Genomic DNA, 19,491 nt, shown 5'->3' on the forward strand with positions numbered 1-19,491 from the left:
TCTTAGTACTCGTGGGTGTATGCCATCCGGACCCGGAGATTTATCTATTTTAATCTTATTTAGCCGGTTTCGCACTTAGATAGTCTTAGAAACTCCAAACCTACAATGTATGTATATAATTCACAATATTTCCATTAAATATAAGTAGTGCCGCACTGTTAGTTTGCTAGATATGATGCATGTATAAAAACCAGCATCATCGGGGATGTGCATACTTTTTAATTCTGAAGCAAACTATTATCAGATCTCATATATGTGCCAGGAAGGAAGGGTGATGCCGAGCTCCAAAGTAACGAGAGACAATGCCTTATATTACAGAGAAAATTAATTTATTTCAGTTAAACCAAGAGGTTTTCTTTACCCAAGTACATTTCTATATTTCCGTAAAGACAGACAGGCTGCTTTTCAGCTTCCTCTGGGTGCATGCTCCACTGACTATTTAATTAAGATGAAGTTATGGCTGACAGTCTAATTAGTTTGATATGTGAGATCTGGCTGAATATGTGTTACCCCCTGCGAGTATTGTATTATGAGCAGAATATAAGATTGAACTCATTGCTATTATTAAAAAATGCTAATTACCAGGATATGACAATGGCTCTCTGGCTCCACTTCCACCGCTGTGCCACCTGATGGTACAGTACAGCTTGTTTTCTCTTTATGTTTATTTTCATATGTAGAAAAGAAAAAATCAATGTAGAAATGGATGTTTACAATGCACAACTATACCAAACAGTAACAAAACATTTTTTTTCTTTTCTTTAATACAGAAGTCTTCTATTTTTTCCTATACCGCCAGTGCGGTGCTAATGGATGGCACTTTTCCTTCCTGCTAGCAATGACTCAATGGGACGTTACCAACACCACGTCGTACATCGGAGTGTGGTTCCAGTGTGCCGTGCACCTGTCGGTGAATACAATAGATGCTGCTAAACAATGCCATTTTGTACCTAAGGTTGAAAAGAAAAGAGCCAAATGGATGTCAGTTTTCAATGTAGAACTTGACATGCGGTCAGATTTTTTTTTTGTATGTAGTCTTTATTTTTTAATGTTCAAAAAAGCATATTTTTATCACATGTTTCTGACTAAATTGGCTACATTCACAAAAGCACTGACTCAACAGCTGTTCCGCGTGAGCCTAAGAATATCCCGGGCAACCTCTTGCATACCATTATAAGCACCCATGTCAATAGGGCAGTAGCCTGTGGCATCATTAAAGAAGAAGAAAAAGGATCTAGAGTACTCTGGCTCAGCTCGTAAGGCTGACTGATATCTTTAGGTACTAGTGCTAAATTTATAGAGATGGCACCAGTTGTGACATCACCATGAACCATAAAGGCACAGATGATTGGCCTCGGGGAGACCAAAACATCCAACACTGCGGAGACACCATCACGTGTTTCTCAACGCAGTGATTCCAGAACACTGCCCCCATCCCTTATGGGAAATATGCAGATGCATGTAAAGAAGCTGCGGAGACACCATCACGTGTTTCTCGACGCAAGCAGTGAATAGCCAGGCCTTTCCCCGGGAAGGAACAACCACGGGAAGGGCAGCATCCTATGAAGGAAAGCCACCTATGCCAAGCATGGTATCCATCCACAGACAGCTGTTTCGGGGTTTTTGCCCCTCATCAGTGTGGAGTAGGAATCTGGCTATTAGGAGCAGTGCCTAGTAAAAAGGCTATAAAGGCACAGATGATTGGCCTCGGGGAGACCAAAACATCCAACACTGCGGAGACACCATCACGTGTTTCTCAACGCAGTGATTCCAGAACACTGCCCCCATCCCTTATGGGAAATATGCAGATGCATGTAAAGAAGCTGCGGAGACACCATCACGTGTTTCTCGACGCAAGCAGTGAATAGCCAGGCCTTTCCCCGGGAAGGAACAACCACGGGAAGGGCAGCATCCTATGAAGGAAAGCCACCTATGCCAAGCATGGTATCCATCCACAGACAGCTGTTTCGGGGTTTTTGCCCCTCATCAGTGTGGAGTAGGAATCTGGCTATTAGGAGCAGTGCCTAGTAAAAAGGCTATAAAGGCACAGATGATTGGCCTCGGGGAGACCAAAACATCCAACACTGCGGAGACACCATCACGTGTTTCTCAACGCAGTGATTCCAGAACACTGCCCCCATCCCTTATGGGAAATATGCAGATGCATGTAAAGAAGCTGCGGAGACACCATCACGTGTTTCTCGACGCAAGCAGTGAATAGCCAGGCCTTTCCCCGGGAAGGAACAACCACGGGAAGGGCAGCATCCTATGAAGGAAAGCCACCTATGCCAAGCATGGTATCCATCCACAGACAGCTGTTTCGGGGTTTTTGCCCCTCATCAGTGTGGAGTAGGAATCTGGCTATTAGGAGCAGTGCCTAGTAAAAAGGCTATAAAGGCACAGATGATTGGCCTCGGGGAGACCAAAACATCCAACACTGCGGAGACACCATCACGTGTTTCTCAACGCAGTGATTCCAGAACACTGCCCCCATCCCTTATGGGAAATATGCAGATGCATGTAAAGAAGCTGCGGAGACACCATCACGTGTTTCTCGACGCAAGCAGTGAATAGCCAGGCCTTTCCCCGGGAAGGAACAACCACGGGAAGGGCAGCATCCTATGAAGGAAAGCCACCTATGCCAAGCATGGTATCCATCCACAGACAGCTGTTTCGGGGTTTTTGCCCCTCATCAGTGTGGAGTAGGAATCTGGCTATTAGGAGCAGTGCCTAGTAAAAAGGCTATAAAGGCACAGATGATTGGCCTCGGGGAGACCAAAACATCCAACACTGCGGAGACACCATCACGTGTTTCTCAACGCAGTGATTCCAGAACACTGCCCCCATCCCTTATGGGAAATATGCAGATGCATGTAAAGAAGCTGCGGAGACACCATCACGTGTTTCTCGACGCAAGCAGTGAATAGCCAGGCCTTTCCCCGGGAAGGAACAACCACGGGAAGGGCAGCATCCTATGAAGGAAAGCCACCTATGCCAAGCATGGTATCCATCCACAGACAGCTGTTTCGGGGTTTTTGCCCCTCATCAGTGTGGAGTAGGAATCTGGCTATTAGGAGCAGTGCCTAGTAAAAAGGCTATAAAGGCACAGATGATTGGCCTCGGGGAGACCAAAACATCCAACACTGCGGAGACACCATCACGTGTTTCTCAACGCAGTGATTCCAGAACACTGCCCCCATCCCTTATGGGAAATATGCAGATGCATGTAAAGAAGCTGCGGAGACACCATCACGTGTTTCTCGACGCAAGCAGTGAATAGCCAGGCCTTTCCCCGGGAAGGACCAACCACGGGAAGGGCAGCATCCTATGAAGGAAAGCCACCTATGCCAAGCATGGTATCCATCCACAGACAGCTGTTTCGGGGTTTTTGCCCCTCATCAGTGTGGAGTAGGAATCTGGCTATTAGGAGCAGTGCCTAGTAAAAAGGCTATAAAGGCACAGATGATTGGCCTCGGGGAGACCAAAACATCCAACACTGCGGAGACACCATCACGTGTTTCTCAACGCAGTGATTCCAGAACACTGCCCCCATCCCTTATGGGAAATATGCAGATGCATGTAAAGAAGCTGCGGAGACACCATCACGTGTTTCTCGACGCAAGCAGTGAATAGCCAGGCCTTTCCCCGGGAAGGACCAACCACGGGAAGGGCAGCATCCTATGAAGGAAAGCCACCTATGCCAAGCATGGTATCCATCCACAGACAGCTGTTTCGGGGTTTTTGCCCCTCATCAGTGTGGAGTAGGAATCTGGCTATTAGGAGCAGTGCCTAGTAAAAAGGCTATAAAGGCACAGATGATTGGCCTCGGGGAGACCAAAACATCCAACACTGCGGAGACACCATCACGTGTTTCTCAACGCAGTGATTCCAGAACACTGCCCCCATCCCTTATGGGAAATATGCAGATGCATGTAAAGAAGCTGCGGAGACACCATCACGTGTTTCTCGACGCAAGCAGTGAATAGCCAGGCCTTTCCCCGGGAAGGAACAACCACGGGAAGGGCAGCATCCTATGAAGGAAAGCCACCTATGCCAAGCATGGTATCCATCCACAGACAGCTGTTTCGGGGTTTTTGCCCCTCATCAGTGTGGAGTAGGAATCTGGCTATTAGGAGCAGTGCCTAGTAAAAAGGCTATAAAGGCACAGATGATTGGCCTCGGGGAGACCAAAACATCCAACACTGCGGAGACACCATCACGTGTTTCTCAACGCAGTGATTCCAGAACACTGCCCCCATCCCTTATGGGAAATATGCAGATGCATGTAAAGAAGCTGCGGAGACACCATCACGTGTTTCTCGACGCAAGCAGTGAATAGCCAGGCCTTTCCCCGGGAAGGAACAACCACGGGAAGGGCAGCATCCTATGAAGGAAAGCCACCTATGCCAAGCATGGTATCCATCCACAGACAGCTGTTTCGGGGTTTTTGCCCCTCATCAGTGTGGAGTAGGAATCTGGCTATTAGGAGCAGTGCCTAGTAAAAAGGCTATAAAGGCACAGATGATTGGCCTCGGGGAGACCAAAACATCCAACACTGCGGAGACACCATCACGTGTTTCTCAACGCAGTGATTCCAGAACACTGCCCCCATCCCTTATGGGAAATATGCAGATGCATGTAAAGAAGCTGCGGAGACACCATCACGTGTTTCTCGACGCAAGCAGTGAATAGCCAGGCCTTTCCCCGGGAAGGAACAACCACGGGAAGGGCAGCATCCTATGAAGGAAAGCCACCTATGCCAAGCATGGTATCCATCCACAGACAGCTGTTTCGGGGTTTTTGCCCCTCATCAGTGTGGAGTAGGAATCTGGCTATTAGGAGCAGTGCCTAGTAAAAAGGCTATAAAGGCACAGATGATTGGCCTCGGGGAGACCAAAACATCCAACACTGCGGAGACACCATCACGTGTTTCTCAACGCAGTGATTCCAGAACACTGCCCCCATCCCTTATGGGAAATATGCAGATGCATGTAAAGAAGCTGCGGAGACACCATCACGTGTTTCTCGACGCAAGCAGTGAATAGCCAGGCCTTTCCACGGGAAGGAACAACCACGGGAAGGGCAGCATCCTATGAAGGAAAGCCACCTATGCCAAGCATGGTATCCATCCACAGACAGCTGTTTCGGGGTTTTTGCCCCTCATCAGTGTGGAGTAGGAATCTGGCTATTAGGAGCAGTGCCTAGTAAAAAGGCTATAAAGGCACAGATGATTGGCCTCGGGGAGACCAAAACATCCAACACTGCGGAGACACCATCACGTGTTTCTCAACGCAGTGATTCCAGAACACTGCCCCCATCCCTTATGGTGTCTCCGCAGCTTCTTTACATGCATCTGCATATTTCCCATAAGGCCAATCATCTGTGCCTTTATAGCCTTTTTACTAGGCACTGCTCCTAATAGCCAGATTCCTACTCCACACTGATGAGGGGCAAAAACCCCGAAACAGCTGTCTGTGGATGGATACCATGCTTGGCATAGGTGGCTTTCCTTCATAGGATGCTGCCCTTCCCGTGGTTGTTCCTTCCCGGGGAAAGGCCTGGTTATTCACTGCTTGCGTCGAGAAACACGTGATGGTGTCTCCGCAGCTTCTTTACATGCATCTGCATATTTCCCATAAGGGATGGGGGCAGTGTTCTGGAATCACTGCGTTGAGAAACACGTGATGGTGTCTCCGCAGTGTTGGATGTTTTGGTCTCCCCGAGGCCAATCATCTGTGCCTTTATAGCCTTTTTACTAGGCACTGCTCCTAATAGCCAGATTCCTACTCCACACTGATGAGGGGCAAAAACCCCGAAACAGCTGTCTGTGGATGGATACCATGCTTGGCATAGGTGGCTTTCCTTCATAGGATGCTGCCCTTCCCGTGGTTGTTCCTTCCCGGGGAAAGGCCTGGCTATTCACTGCTTGCGTCGAGAAACACGTGATGGTGTCTCCGCAGCTTCTTTACATGCATCTGCATATTTCCCATAAGGGATGGGGGCAGTGTTCTGGAATCACTGCGTTGAGAAACACGTGATGGTGTCTCCGCAGTGTTGGATGTTTTGGTCTCCCCGAGGCCAATCATCTGTGCCTTTATAGCCTTTTTACTAGGCACTGCTCCTAATAGCCAGATTCCTACTCCACACTGATGAGGGGCAAAAACCCCGAAACAGCTGTCTGTGGATGGATACCATGCTTGGCATAGGTGGCTTTCCTTCATAGGATGCTGCCCTTCCCGTGGTTGTTCCTTCCCGGGGAAAGGCCTGGCTATTCACTGCTTGCGTCGAGAAACACGTGATGGTGTCTCCGCAGCTTCTTTACATGCATCTGCATGTTTCCCATAAGGGATGGGGGCAGTGTTCTGGAATCACTGCGTTGAGAAACACGTGATGGTGTCTCCGCAGTGTTGGATGTTTTGGTCTCCCCGAGGCCAATCATCTGTGCCTTTATAGCCTTTTTACTAGGCACTGCTCCTAATAGCCAGATTCCTACTCCACACTGATGAGGGGCAAAAACCCCGAAACAGCTGTCTGTGGATGGATACCATGCTTGGCATAGGTGGCTTTCCTTCATAGGATGCTGCCCTTCCCGTGGTTGTTCCTTCCCGGGGAAAGGCCTGGCTATTCACTGCTTGCGTCGAGAAACACGTGATGGTGTCTCCGCAGCTTCTTTACATGCATCTGCATATTTCCCATAAGGGATGGGGGCAGTGTTCTGGAATCACTGCGTTGAGAAACACGTGATGGTGTCTCCGCAGTGTTGGATGTTTTGGTCTCCCCGAGGCCAATCATCTGTGCCTTTATAGCCTTTTTACTAGGCACTGCTCCTAATAGCCAGATTCCTACTCCACACTGATGAGGGGCAAAAACCCCGAAACAGCTGTCTGTGGATGGATACCATGCTTGGCATAGGTGGCTTTCCTTCATAGGATGCTGCCCTTCCCGTGGTTGTTCCTTCCCGGGGAAAGGCCTGGCTATTCACTGCTTGCGTCGAGAAACACGTGATGGTGTCTCCGCAGCTTCTTTACATGCATCTGCATATTTCCCATAAGGGATGGGGGCAGTGTTCTGGAATCACTGCGTTGAGAAACACGTGATGGTGTCTCCGCAGTGTTGGATGTTTTGGTCTCCCCGAGGCCAATCATCTGTGCCTTTATAGCCTTTTTACTAGGCACTGCTCCTAATAGCCAGATTCCTACTCCACACTGATGAGGGGCAAAAACCCCGAAACAGCTGTCTGTGGATGGATACCATGCTTGGCATAGGTGGCTTTCCTTCATAGGATGCTGCCCTTCCCGTGGTTGTTCCTTCCCGGGGAAAGGCCTGGCTATTCACTGCTTGCGTCGAGAAACACGTGATGGTGTCTCCGCAGCTTCTTTACATGCATCTGCATATTTCCCATAAGGGATGGGGGCAGTGTTCTGGAATCACTGCGTTGAGAAACACGTGATGGTGTCTCCGCAGTGTTGGATGTTTTGGTCTCCCCGAGGCCAATCATCTGTGCCTTTATAGCCTTTTTACTAGGCACTGCTCCTAATAGCCAGATTCCTACTCCACACTGATGAGGGGCAAAAACCCCGAAACAGCTGTCTGTGGATGGATACCATGCTTGGCATAGGTGGCTTTCCTTCATAGGATGCTGCCCTTCCCGTGGTTGTTCCTTCCCGGGGAAAGGCCTGGCTATTCACTGCTTGCGTCGAGAAACACGTGATGGTGTCTCCGCAGCTTCTTTACATGCATCTGCATATTTCCCATAAGGGATGGGGGCAGTGTTCTGGAATCACTGCGTTGAGAAACACGTGATGGTGTCTCCGCAGTGTTGGATGTTTTGGTCTCCCCGAGGCCAATCATCTGTGCCTTTATAGCCTTTTTACTAGGCACTGCTCCTAATAGCCAGATTCCTACTCCACACTGATGAGGGGCAAAAACCCCGAAACAGCTGTCTGTGGATGGATACCATGCTTGGCATAGGTGGCTTTCCTTCATAGGATGCTGCCCTTCCCGTGGTTGTTCCTTCCCGGGGAAAGGCCTGGCTATTCACTGCTTGCGTCGAGAAACACGTGATGGTGTCTCCGCAGCTTCTTTACATGCATCTGCATATTTCCCATAAGGGATGGGGGCAGTGTTCTGGAATCACTGCGTTGAGAAACACGTGATGGTGTCTCCGCAGTGTTGGATGTTTTGGTCTCCCCGAGGCCAATCATCTGTGCCTTTATAGCCTTTTTACTAGGCACTGCTCCTAATAGCCAGATTCCTACTCCACACTGATGAGGGGCAAAAACCCCGAAACAGCTGTCTGTGGATGGATACCATGCTTGGCATAGGTGGCTTTCCTTCATAGGATGCTGCCCTTCCCGTGGTTGTTCCTTCCCGGGGAAAGGCCTGGCTATTCACTGCTTGCGTCGAGAAACACGTGATGGTGTCTCCGCAGCTTCTTTACATGCATCTGCATATTTCCCATAAGGGATGGGGGCAGTGTTCTGGAATCACTGCGTTGAGAAACACGTGATGGTGTCTCCGCAGTGTTGGATGTTTTGGTCTCCCCGAGGCCAATCATCTGTGCCTTTATAGCCTTTTTACTAGGCACTGCTCCTAATAGCCAGATTCCTACTCCACACTGATGAGGGGCAAAAACCCCGAAACAGCTGTCTGTGGATGGATACCATGCTTGGCATAGGTGGCTTTCCTTCATAGGATGCTGCCCTTCCCGTGGTTGTTCCTTCCCGGGGAAAGGCCTGGCTATTCACTGCTTGCGTCGAGAAACACGTGATGGTGTCTCCGCAGCTTCTTTACATGCATCTGCATATTTCCCATAAGGGATGGGGGCAGTGTTCTGGAATCACTGCGTTGAGAAACACGTGATGGTGTCTCCGCAGTGTTGGATGTTTTGGTCTCCCCGAGGCCAATCATCTGTGCCTTTATAGCCTTTTTACTAGGCACTGCTCCTAATAGCCAGATTCCTACTCCACACTGATGAGGGGCAAAAACCCCGAAACAGCTGTCTGTGGATGGATACCATGCTTGGCATAGGTGGCTTTCCTTCATAGGATGCTGCCCTTCCCGTGGTTGTTCCTTCCCGGGGAAAGGCCTGGCTATTCACTGCTTGCGTCGAGAAACACGTGATGGTGTCTCCGCAGCTTCTTTACAATCACCATGAACCATGTCCCAGCTTGTGATGTCATCAACTGTGACTTCACCACGATGATAATGCAACCTTTTAAGATTCCCTCCAACATAATACTAATACACCAAGTTACTTCTTTCTCTTGGGTGGTCTGGGCCTACAAATAATGTACAATGATAAAAGAGATCGTGGCACTACAGGTCCCTGCTCCAAATTTATAAGGATTTCACTACTTGTTTTATTACTTCCCATTCTGAAGTTATAGAATAGACTGTTCAATCAACATCACTGGCAATATCCATTGTAACATTGTCACAGTGATATGGAATGTTTTGGCGATAAGCCACAAGAAATAAAATAAAAAAAATGTGGACTACATCAATGTAAAAAAAAGGAAGGGGTAAGCAGTTACATCTACAACATGTGATCACTGGCAATCATTAGGTTCAGTGGTCTTGTGCTGTCTTTCTCAGCATCACTATTGAGACCAGTAACTTGCTGCAGTTTGACCCCATCATCCTACATAACATAACCCTAAACTATGGACTGTCAATGTGGTAACTAGTGACCTTTTGTTATAGCATATTATGGCACGTTATGCCATGTGATGACATATTGTAACGCTGGTGGGTGTGGACCCACGGGCCGGGCTTACCCTGGAGGGGTGAGACTGAGTGTCTACCTGGTCTTCACTATTGCTTCTGATGGTGAGGATAGGCTGGGCTGGCTGTAGACACCAGGTACCACTCCAGGGAAGTCCCCAGGACTGCAGAAGCCCACTGGAGTGTCAGAAGCACTTGTACGAGGTACAGAACAGTGAGTCAAAAGCATAGTCAGACAGTCTGAGGGCAGGGCAGGCAGCAAAGGTTCACAAAACAAAGCCGGAGTCAGAGATGGAGAAGTCAAACAGAACTGGCAAACAGAAACAGAATACTGAGAAATGCATAATTGGGTGCAATCAGGCTAGGAACCAACTTTGGGCAGAGAGTGGAGGAAGGAGCTGCCTAACATAGACCCTGCTGGCATGGGATAGGCCAGTGAACCTAATGCCTGCAGGACACAGCAGGGTTAAATTGCTACAGAGACCGGTCACGCCCCCTTAAAGCCAAATGGAAGCCACTGCAGATACAGCAGTGCTGCAAAAGGCAAAGACAGTGAGACATGAGGAGAATCGAGTGGTGACAGCCCATCTACCAATAATAGTAAAATAGAAGTTGAACGACTTATTTTTGGATTACGAGTGTTAAAATTAGTGACTGATATAATTTTTGGGGAATTATTTGAATGGTTTATATTTTCCAAAAGTAAAAAAAAAAGAATTGATGGAATTTAATAGTTGGGGTTTGTGAATATTTTTCTGCCCAATGATGACAGAAGTATTCTAGGAGTGATACCTTTATTGCCTAACCAGAAAATATTTTCTGGTTAGCCAATAAAGGTATCACTCCTAGAATAATTCTGTCATCATTGGGCAGAAGAATATTAACATCGATTTTTCTGGCTAACACGGTACCACAATACAATTTGTTATTGTACATGTCAGGCTGCTGCAGTGCAGTACAGCGCAACCTCCACCAGGGGGAGCTTGAGAGGAAAGTGAGACTGCACACACAGGACAGCAGAACAGATGCCACCAAGTGGCAAGAGAGTGGTCAGACAAGCATGACAGTATAATAGGATTAGACAGATGGATAGTCAAAACGTAGCCAGAGATCAGTAAACCAGAATGGGCAATATACGGTACAATAGGGACAGACAGCAACAAAGTAAATAACCAAGCCAGGAGATCAGTAAACCAGAGAATCAAGCAGACAAACAGACAGAGAAATATTGGGAAAAGGGCAGACAGAGGGAGTTAACAGACACAGGACAAGTCTGGGATCACAGCAGGGCAAATCAAGAGCTACCAGCAGTGTCAGGTTATCACGCCGAAGGCAGAACTATAGCTGACACTGCCAGCAAGATTCATGGGAGCTAAATAGCAAACCTGAACCCAGAATGAGGCAGAGCAAAGTTAACCCTTGACATGATCCGTCCAGAAAAAAGGGCAGAAACTAATAAACCCTGGAACGGATCATGACAGTACATCTCAATAGTCGGGGTTTGGAAGTTAGAAAGATCATAGGATGATGAGGTTCTTTCAATGTGCCTATGGGCTCACATGTGCAAACCTGGCAAATTTTATAGGAGACAGTTCTGGTCAAGCTGGCGTCTTTTGCCTTGAAGTGTCTTTTTTTGCTTCTCATTTCCTGTTGTTTTTTGCTAAGCATCCTCAAATATGGTCAAGGCACTTCTTGTAAATGTTTTGCATCTTTGGAAATCTGAAAAGGTTAAAAGACTAAACATATGGGTAGCAGGCCATATTTACATCGCAGTGTATATTTTCATTCTTTTTAATGGTTATTTAGAACTTTATTTCCGGTGGGTAAAATTCAAACAGGAGGTCTGCAGAGGTGCAAAGGCATAATAAAAAAATGTAGGAGTGTAAAGATATATGCACACAACATCTTCAGTTGGAGCATACCAGTCTGAAGAAGACATGCGCATGTGGCGCCCCAGGGTCCTGGTCATCACTGTAATGTCGCTTTCCCCACGGGGAGAGTGATGCTACTTTTGGAGGCAAGAAAGGATAACTGTAACCAGGTACCACAAACATGCCATACATTCACACTCCAGGCCACCAGGGGGAGCTTTTGATCCTATTTACTAGGTGACTCCCCATATATATATAACTGGTAGTCTGTAGGGAAAGTTAGAAAGTTCCAGACAGCCGTCTCAGGAGGACAGAGGGTTTACGGAGCTGTGCATGCCCTCAGAGCTGCAGCTCCCGGAAAGAGACATTTAGAAAGCAGAATTGATTGCAGCGAGCGTGCAGGAAAGCAGAGCACAGGAGAGGATACCAGAAGTGGACCGGCCCCGAGCAGGCTCCTTCTGAGGTGCAGAACACCGGTAGCCGGAACACCGAGGTTGTAAGGACCTCCATGCCTTACATCAGAGACCGGCAGGACAGCTAATTGCACGTTACCTGTCTGCACCTACACCCAGGAGGCACGGTGACACCCCGCAGAGCCGGGTCATCTAAGAGACCCTATAAACAGGCTCAAGTCACCAGTCATATGGGTTTTGTCCTATCCTAACCGGGGACAGAGAGAGATAACATCTGTGAGGACCTTATGTGAAGCTTAGCAGTAAGGGACTACACCACTACAGCGCAAAGGAAGGCTTTTACTTTCCACCTGGATAAGGGGACTCTGGACTTGCCTCCGAACTGGCAGAACTCTACCTGCCCTGTGATCCAGTGCCCTGGACTGTGGCTGCTGAAGTCTTCAGTAAACAAGGTAAAGACACAGCAATCCTGTTCCCTCGTTCTTCCCTGCACCTCTCACCATACCACCATCTACACACTGGGAGTCCTGGGGATATACTTCACCTGTGGGAAGATATACCATCTAGCTGCCATAACATCACCCCAGCAGACCCCTTAAAGCAGGAATGGTCCCCACTGACCGAATACCACAGGTGGTGTCACAAACATAAACTTTATTTAAAGACCTTTCCCTTTTACATGGGCGCCCAGGGCCACAGACCGGGTTGCAGCCACCGTGACGTCCCCTGTGAATACCGGACCCAGTACCGAGTACCCCCCGGCCCTGGCAGGCGACTCACGCACATACCCTTAGGCCACATTCACAAACTCAGTATTTGGTCAGTATTTTATATCAGTATTTTTAAGCCAGAATCAGAGCTAAAGTATAATAGAAACACGTTACCACTTCTCTATATATCACCCACTCCTGGATTTAGCTTACAAATATTGATGTAAGATGCTGACCAAATACTGAATGTGTGCACGTGGTCTTACACTCCTAATTTTTTTATTCTGCCTTTGCAGATCCCAGAATTGAATTGTGGATAAACAAGTAGCTGGATAAGGTGTCACAATTTTTTGTGAGCAGCAGGTGTAGTAAATTGGTGGATTACTTTAGTAAAGGTACCGTCACACTAAACGATATCGCTAGCGATCCGTGACGTTGCAGCGTCCTGGCTAGCGATATCGTTCAGTTTGACACACAGCAGCGATCAGAATCCTGCTGTGATGTCGTTGGTCGCTGCAGAAAGTCCAACACTTTATTTCGTCGCTGGACCTCCTGCTGACATCGCTGAATCGGCGTGTGTGACGCCGATTCAGCGATGTCTTCGCTGGTAACAAGGGTAAACATCGGGTTACTAAGCGCAGGGCCGCGCTTAGTAACCCGATGTTTACCCTGGTTACCAGCGTAAAAGTAAAAAAAAAAACACTACATACTTACCTTCCGCTGTCTGTCCCTCAGCGCTCTGCTTCTCTGCCCTGTGTAAGCACAGCGGCCGGAAAGCAGAGCGGTGACGTCACCGCTGTGCTTTCTGGCCGCTGTGCTTACACAGGGCAGAGAAGCAGAGCGCCGAGGGACAGACAGCGGAAGGTAAGTATGTAGTGTTTTTTTTTTTTTTACTTTTACGCTGGTAACCAGGGTAAACATCGGGTTAAGCGCGGCCCTGCGCTTAGTAACCCGATGTTTACCCTGGTTACCGGCATAGTTGGTCGCTGGAGAGCTGTCTGTGTGACAGCTCCCCAGCGACCAAACAGCGACGCTGCAGCGATCCGGATCGTTGTCGGTATCGCTGCAGCGTCGCTTAGTGTGACGGTCCCCTAAGTCCGATTTATCCCATGAGGTATGTCCAAACAGAAAGTGCAGGGAATGCGACTGTAGATAAAGATTTATTGTACCGTAATTTACATGTATTTACACAAATTATAGGAATATCAGATAGCAGAAAGTGGAAGGTGTCAAGACCTGATAGATTGTGGAGTTCTGGATATCTCGTCGCTCATTGCTACCCTGTAAGGGTATGTGCACACATTGCAGATTCTCTTTGGATCCGCAGCATTTTTTTAGATGCAGCAACGCTGCAGATCCGCAATTGATTTACAGTACAATGTAAATCAATGAGAAAAAAAATGCTGTGCACACTTTACGGAAAATCCGCTGCGGAAACGCTGCGGTTTAAAAGAAGTAGCATGTCACTTCTTTTTTGTGAATCTGCAACGTTTTTGTACCCATTCCATTATAAAAAACCGCAGGGGTAAAAAACGCAGCAAATCCGCAAGAAAACCGCAGCAAAAACGTACAAAAAACACTGCAGAACCGCACAGAAAACGCGACACATCCGCAGGTGCGTTTTGTGCCAGGAGAGGCAGAATCCGCACCAGAAATTCCTAAGCCTAATCCGCAATGTGTGCACATAGCCTAAATGTGTTTTTTGAAGAGAAAATGGTCTTGGAGTATGTATGGTGGTTGCAGAATTTGTAGGGTAGAAGTTAGAAATACAATTTGATGTGGACAATTTGGCAATCTGAGTGGAACAGCTGTGGATCCTGACAAGCTGTAAATCTTTTCTAAAACAATTTTTGGGTCCACTTAGTCATTGCTAGAAGATGGTTGTAAACCAAAAGTAATCCATAACTTTTGGAAATGAGGAACTTGGTAAATCAAACTAGTTATTAATTAATAAAGCCAATAAAAATGGGGAATAAATTAATATCATATTGGTATGCATCAACGCAGTTCTGAAAAAGGAGGACTATATAACATTATGGTAATTATGTATGGTGATTTGCTTAGATATTAAATAATGCTCTGTATGGCCCTAATTTACTTTGGATCCCTAATGTTAATGTCATTTTCAGGGTATCTATATATATAATTGCCTAAGGGTTTTTCCGTCTGTCTGTCTGTCTGTCTGTCTGTCCTGGAAATCCCGGCTCTCTGATTCAATCAGAGACCGGCACAACATCGACGTAGACATCCCGCGTCTCTGACTGGTCGAGGCCGCCAGGCCTCGACCAATCAGCAACGGGCACAGCGACGATGATGTCATAATGGTTGCCATGGCGACAATGATGTCATAAAGGTTGCCTCGACCAATCAGCGACGGGCACAGTCTGCCGCGAATTCTGGAATCATCATTGTCCATATATTACAGGGACATGCATATTCTAGAATACCCGATGCGTTAGAATCGGGCCACAATCTAGTATATATATACATATAATGTTATGTATTCTTAATTATATGTAGTCTTTGGAGTTGTTTTTCAAAACACTGATTATATCCGGCAGTTTTGCATTGAACTTGGTCGCTGTCTTCATTAAACGTCTGATTCTCTGTTCCCTTACAGTATCTCGAGGGTGGATGTAGATGTTGGGGGAGGCTGATAGTCTATTTATACCAGAGGTAATTAGCAGATGATGTGTACAGCTCCATCGGACATAATTAAACCTGCAAACGATTTGTTGTAAGCAGGAAAGATAGACTTTGAAATTGGAAACGGTTAATCAGTGCTGTGCTCTTGTAGAAGAGCACAGCGGCTTGGAACAAAAGCATGTATTACTCAGATGTGCAAGGTGAATGCCACTTTCATCCATGGTAATTAGAAAGCTGTTATGCCATCTACAATCGGAACATAGTTACACACATGTGCCATACACATTTAATAGCTATGACCACCCTTACCCTTCATTTGTTGATATTAGTGCTTGTAGAACCATTGGGCACTACATTTTTTCATTCTTTCCTTCTGCCTCTTTGCTTAGTACTCCATTTCTGTCCTAAAAGGGTTATTCAGAACTTTTTTTCCCCTAAGGAGATAAGAATTTAAAGGCAGGTAGTTGCTAACTACCAGCCTGTTCTGCCCTGGGACAATTTCTTCTGGCTCTGAGCGGTCATGAACCACTCCTGATGGCGATTCTCTTGCTTCCTTTTAACCTCACATCGACAGAGCAGATCCTTCTCTTTTTCTCTGCTCTGTTGATGGGGTGTTACCGCCAATAATCAGTTATAATGACATAAGTGCCTAACTGCAGGAAACTAGTTGTCAATCTGCATGATGTCCGCAGTAATGCCTCGTCGACAGGCCAGACCGAAAGAAAAAGAATTGCTCTGCCAAAGTGAGATCAAGAGAATCACGGCCTGAGCCAGGAATAATTATCAGAAGGCAGAACAAACAGGTAGTTTACAACTACCTGACGGCAAATTCTTAGCCCCTTAGGGAAAAAAATCCTTGATGACCCCTTTAAACCTTCCATTATGTTCATAATTAAATAGTAGGATAAGAAAAAATTCAAACATTTTGCTGACAAATCTTAGAAGAAGACTAAATATCCTAAAATGAGAAAGTCTAATATGTTGTAATAAGAAAGAAAAAAAAAATCCTTCTTGACTGGTAACATTCTACATACTAGCTGATTATTGTGTTTTTCAAAGAAGTCCAATCCCAAGTCTGTGCAAATTTTCAGCATTACCAAACACTGTGCACATTTCCCAATGCTCTTCACTGCATATAGTAAAGAAATATTTATTTTGAGATTTACTCTCTGTTCCCATAGCTGCAAGCTGTGATCTTGTGTTAACTGTGGGATATGGAAACAGAACACAGAACGCTGGTGCTTCAAAGTTATATTCAGCTGTTATGTGTCCAGGAACCGAAAAAGGTGAATACACACAAACTTGGTGCAAGTCACCCAGCTTAGCAGGTCCTAAGAGCATCCTTGTGTTCACCCTTTCACCTCTGAAGGTTGTGTCTATGGAATGGTTGATGGCAGGTAGAACTAGTTAATCATAGATATGACAGTAATCTGGGCAAGAAAGACATGGAAAATGACATAATCAGATATTCAGGGGGGTTCAAGTCCAAAGCGCCAGGAAAAGATGTCAAGCAAATTACTAAACAGACAGTCCAAGGGCCAAGTCCAAAAGAGCAAGCAAGGGTTGAGCAAAGAGTAAATGGGAAACTCAGCAGGGTAGAGAAAAAAAAAGGGTCAATCCAATAGAAGTCCCAAAAAAAACTGTACATAGTATAATAGCTGGCAATGGACAGGTGTAACATGAGGATTTTAAGAGCGCCATGTACGTCTATTGGCCACCAACTCCGTCCAGCCATTAGTCCACTCACTTGCCCTATCAATTGACCAGCTAACCAGACCTTTATTAGCATAATTAGAAATGGTATTAATGATGGTTGGATGGCACTCATGCCCCTATAAAAAGGGGTGATCACTATTCCTCCAGCAGAGTTATAACACCAGAATGGGTTTGGCCATGACAGCATCACCCAGCACTGACTGCCATGCTGCCTCCTATACTGTTAGCTCTGGTAACTGGAAGGATGTGGTAACGTGGAATCAGAGACAGGTATGTATTTTGCAGCAGCCACATTGATGCTTTAAAAGCTAAAGATACTGTCCTTTCCTAATAAAATTGTTATGAAAAATTGCTATATGGCTTCCCTTATAGAATGGTTGAAAAAAAGTAGTGCTTAACACAAGTCTATATTTTCTTCAGAAGAGGGCCCAACTACAAGACTGTTGCAACCAGGCAGAGGCACTAATACATTCGTGGCTCCAGAATACACTTGACATCATACATCTCTTGAATGTTCTAAAGTTTAACTTTTCCATGTTATTTTCTGAATGGTCTTATGCCATGGCTGGATGAACTTGTGATGCTCTATCTTTAAACTACACAGGTTGCACTCAGTGATGTAACTGGAGTCCTATGGGCCACAGTACAAATTTAGCACTGGGACCTCCACCAGCATGTTGATCCTATCTATGAGTCCCTGTAATAATGTCCCCTGTCCTGTAATAATAACCACCATCCTATAATAATGTACCCTTTCCTGTAATAATGTTCTCTTTCCTGTAATAAGGTGCCCTGTCATGTAATAATGTCCCCCATCATGGACCATCCTGTAATAATATCTCCAATCCTGGGCCCTTTACTAAATAATGTATCCTATCCTGGCCTAAATTTTGTATTAATGTCCCCCATTCTGGCTTCATCTTGTAATAATGGCTCCGGTCGTTGACCCTTTCTTTAATAATGTGACCCAACCTTGCCCCCCATGATTTAATAATGTTCCCCTCTTGGTAGTCTCCTCAAACAGATTTAAGCATAAAAGAATAAAAGATTATTTTCTCATGTTCCTGCGGCGAGCAGAGCCCTCTTACTCCTCCATAGCCAGCGTATGAGGTCTGGTGGCACATGGCAGTGATAGTAAGAACTATTGCGGTGCAGGGAGCTGCTGGATCTCTGCACTGCAATACACGTCAGCCAAATGTGCTTCCTTTATACTGTACAAAGGAGGAGAGTTTCTTCTATCCCCATTTTGCCTAAAATGCATCCCTCTGAACTGTTCCACCATTGTCAGACAAATTTCTTGCTTACAAACATAAAACTCGCTGCCCACAGGCTCTCTATGCCTGTGTAGTGTCTGTTACACAGCCGCGACACATGCAGCTGCACTGAACAGCTAATGGAAGGCGGGTGGCATACCTTTTCAGATGAGTACCATGATATCCAACGATAGGTTATAACACTCTAATGAGTGAGGGGGACAGTCTGAATTGATTCATATACATTGGGTCAGTGCCATGTGTGGCCATCATTATATATCCTTGTATCTTGGAAAGCCACCAGAGCAATTTGTACTTGATTGTTTTTAGTTTACCTTGGGGTATAGGGTCCCTTTATCTGCAGGTGTGACCTATGTCTAGTATTAGTGGTTCCTTTATCTTGCATGGGGACAAAAGATCGGTTATAGGTTGCATCTAGGGAATCATAGGGGTAGTCATCGCTGAGCGGGGCGCCACAATGCTACCCCTAGAGTGCCAACCTCCTCCGTTAGGCTGGAATAAGCATAGGCAAAACACCAGGGATTCCTAGCACGTTCCAAGGTTGTGTGTATTTTTTCTCACGGTGTGTTTCTTTTGTGGTATGTAAGTACCACCTGATGGTGGGTTTTAAGATAATATTAATAAAGATTGTATCATTTTTAAATTAGTGTTTCTACATGATTCCTCTTTAATCTCTCTAATGAGGCAACATTTGACATTGGCATATCCCCGGATTCCACCGGCCTTCCAGAAAAATCCCACTGCAGTTTTCAGACTGTGGGCTGGCTGTGTGGGATGTAGAATATATCTGATATTTTGTACTATCAATGTGGGCGTTTGCAAATCACACCACCATGAGGACTGGAACCAGATGCTAACTACTACCTTAACTTCTTCTCTGCCAAGTAAGATTGCAATAATAATCTACTATATAATTGTCTAAGGGGTACTTCCGTCTGTCTGTCTGTCTGTCCCGGTAATCCTGCGTCGCTGACTGGCGGCCGTGACCAATCAGCAACGGGCACAGTCCGGCCGAGAATTAGTCCCTCCCTACTTCCGTCCAGTCAGTGCCCGGCGCCCGCTCCATACTCCTCTTCAGTCAGCGCTGACACAGGGTTAATGGCAGCGTTAACAGACCGCGTTATGCCGCGGGTAA

This window comes from Ranitomeya imitator, chromosome 2 (genome assembly GCF_032444005.1).
Source record: "Ranitomeya imitator isolate aRanImi1 chromosome 2, aRanImi1.pri, whole genome shotgun sequence".
NCBI lineage: Eukaryota > Metazoa > Chordata > Amphibia > Anura > Dendrobatidae > Ranitomeya > Ranitomeya imitator.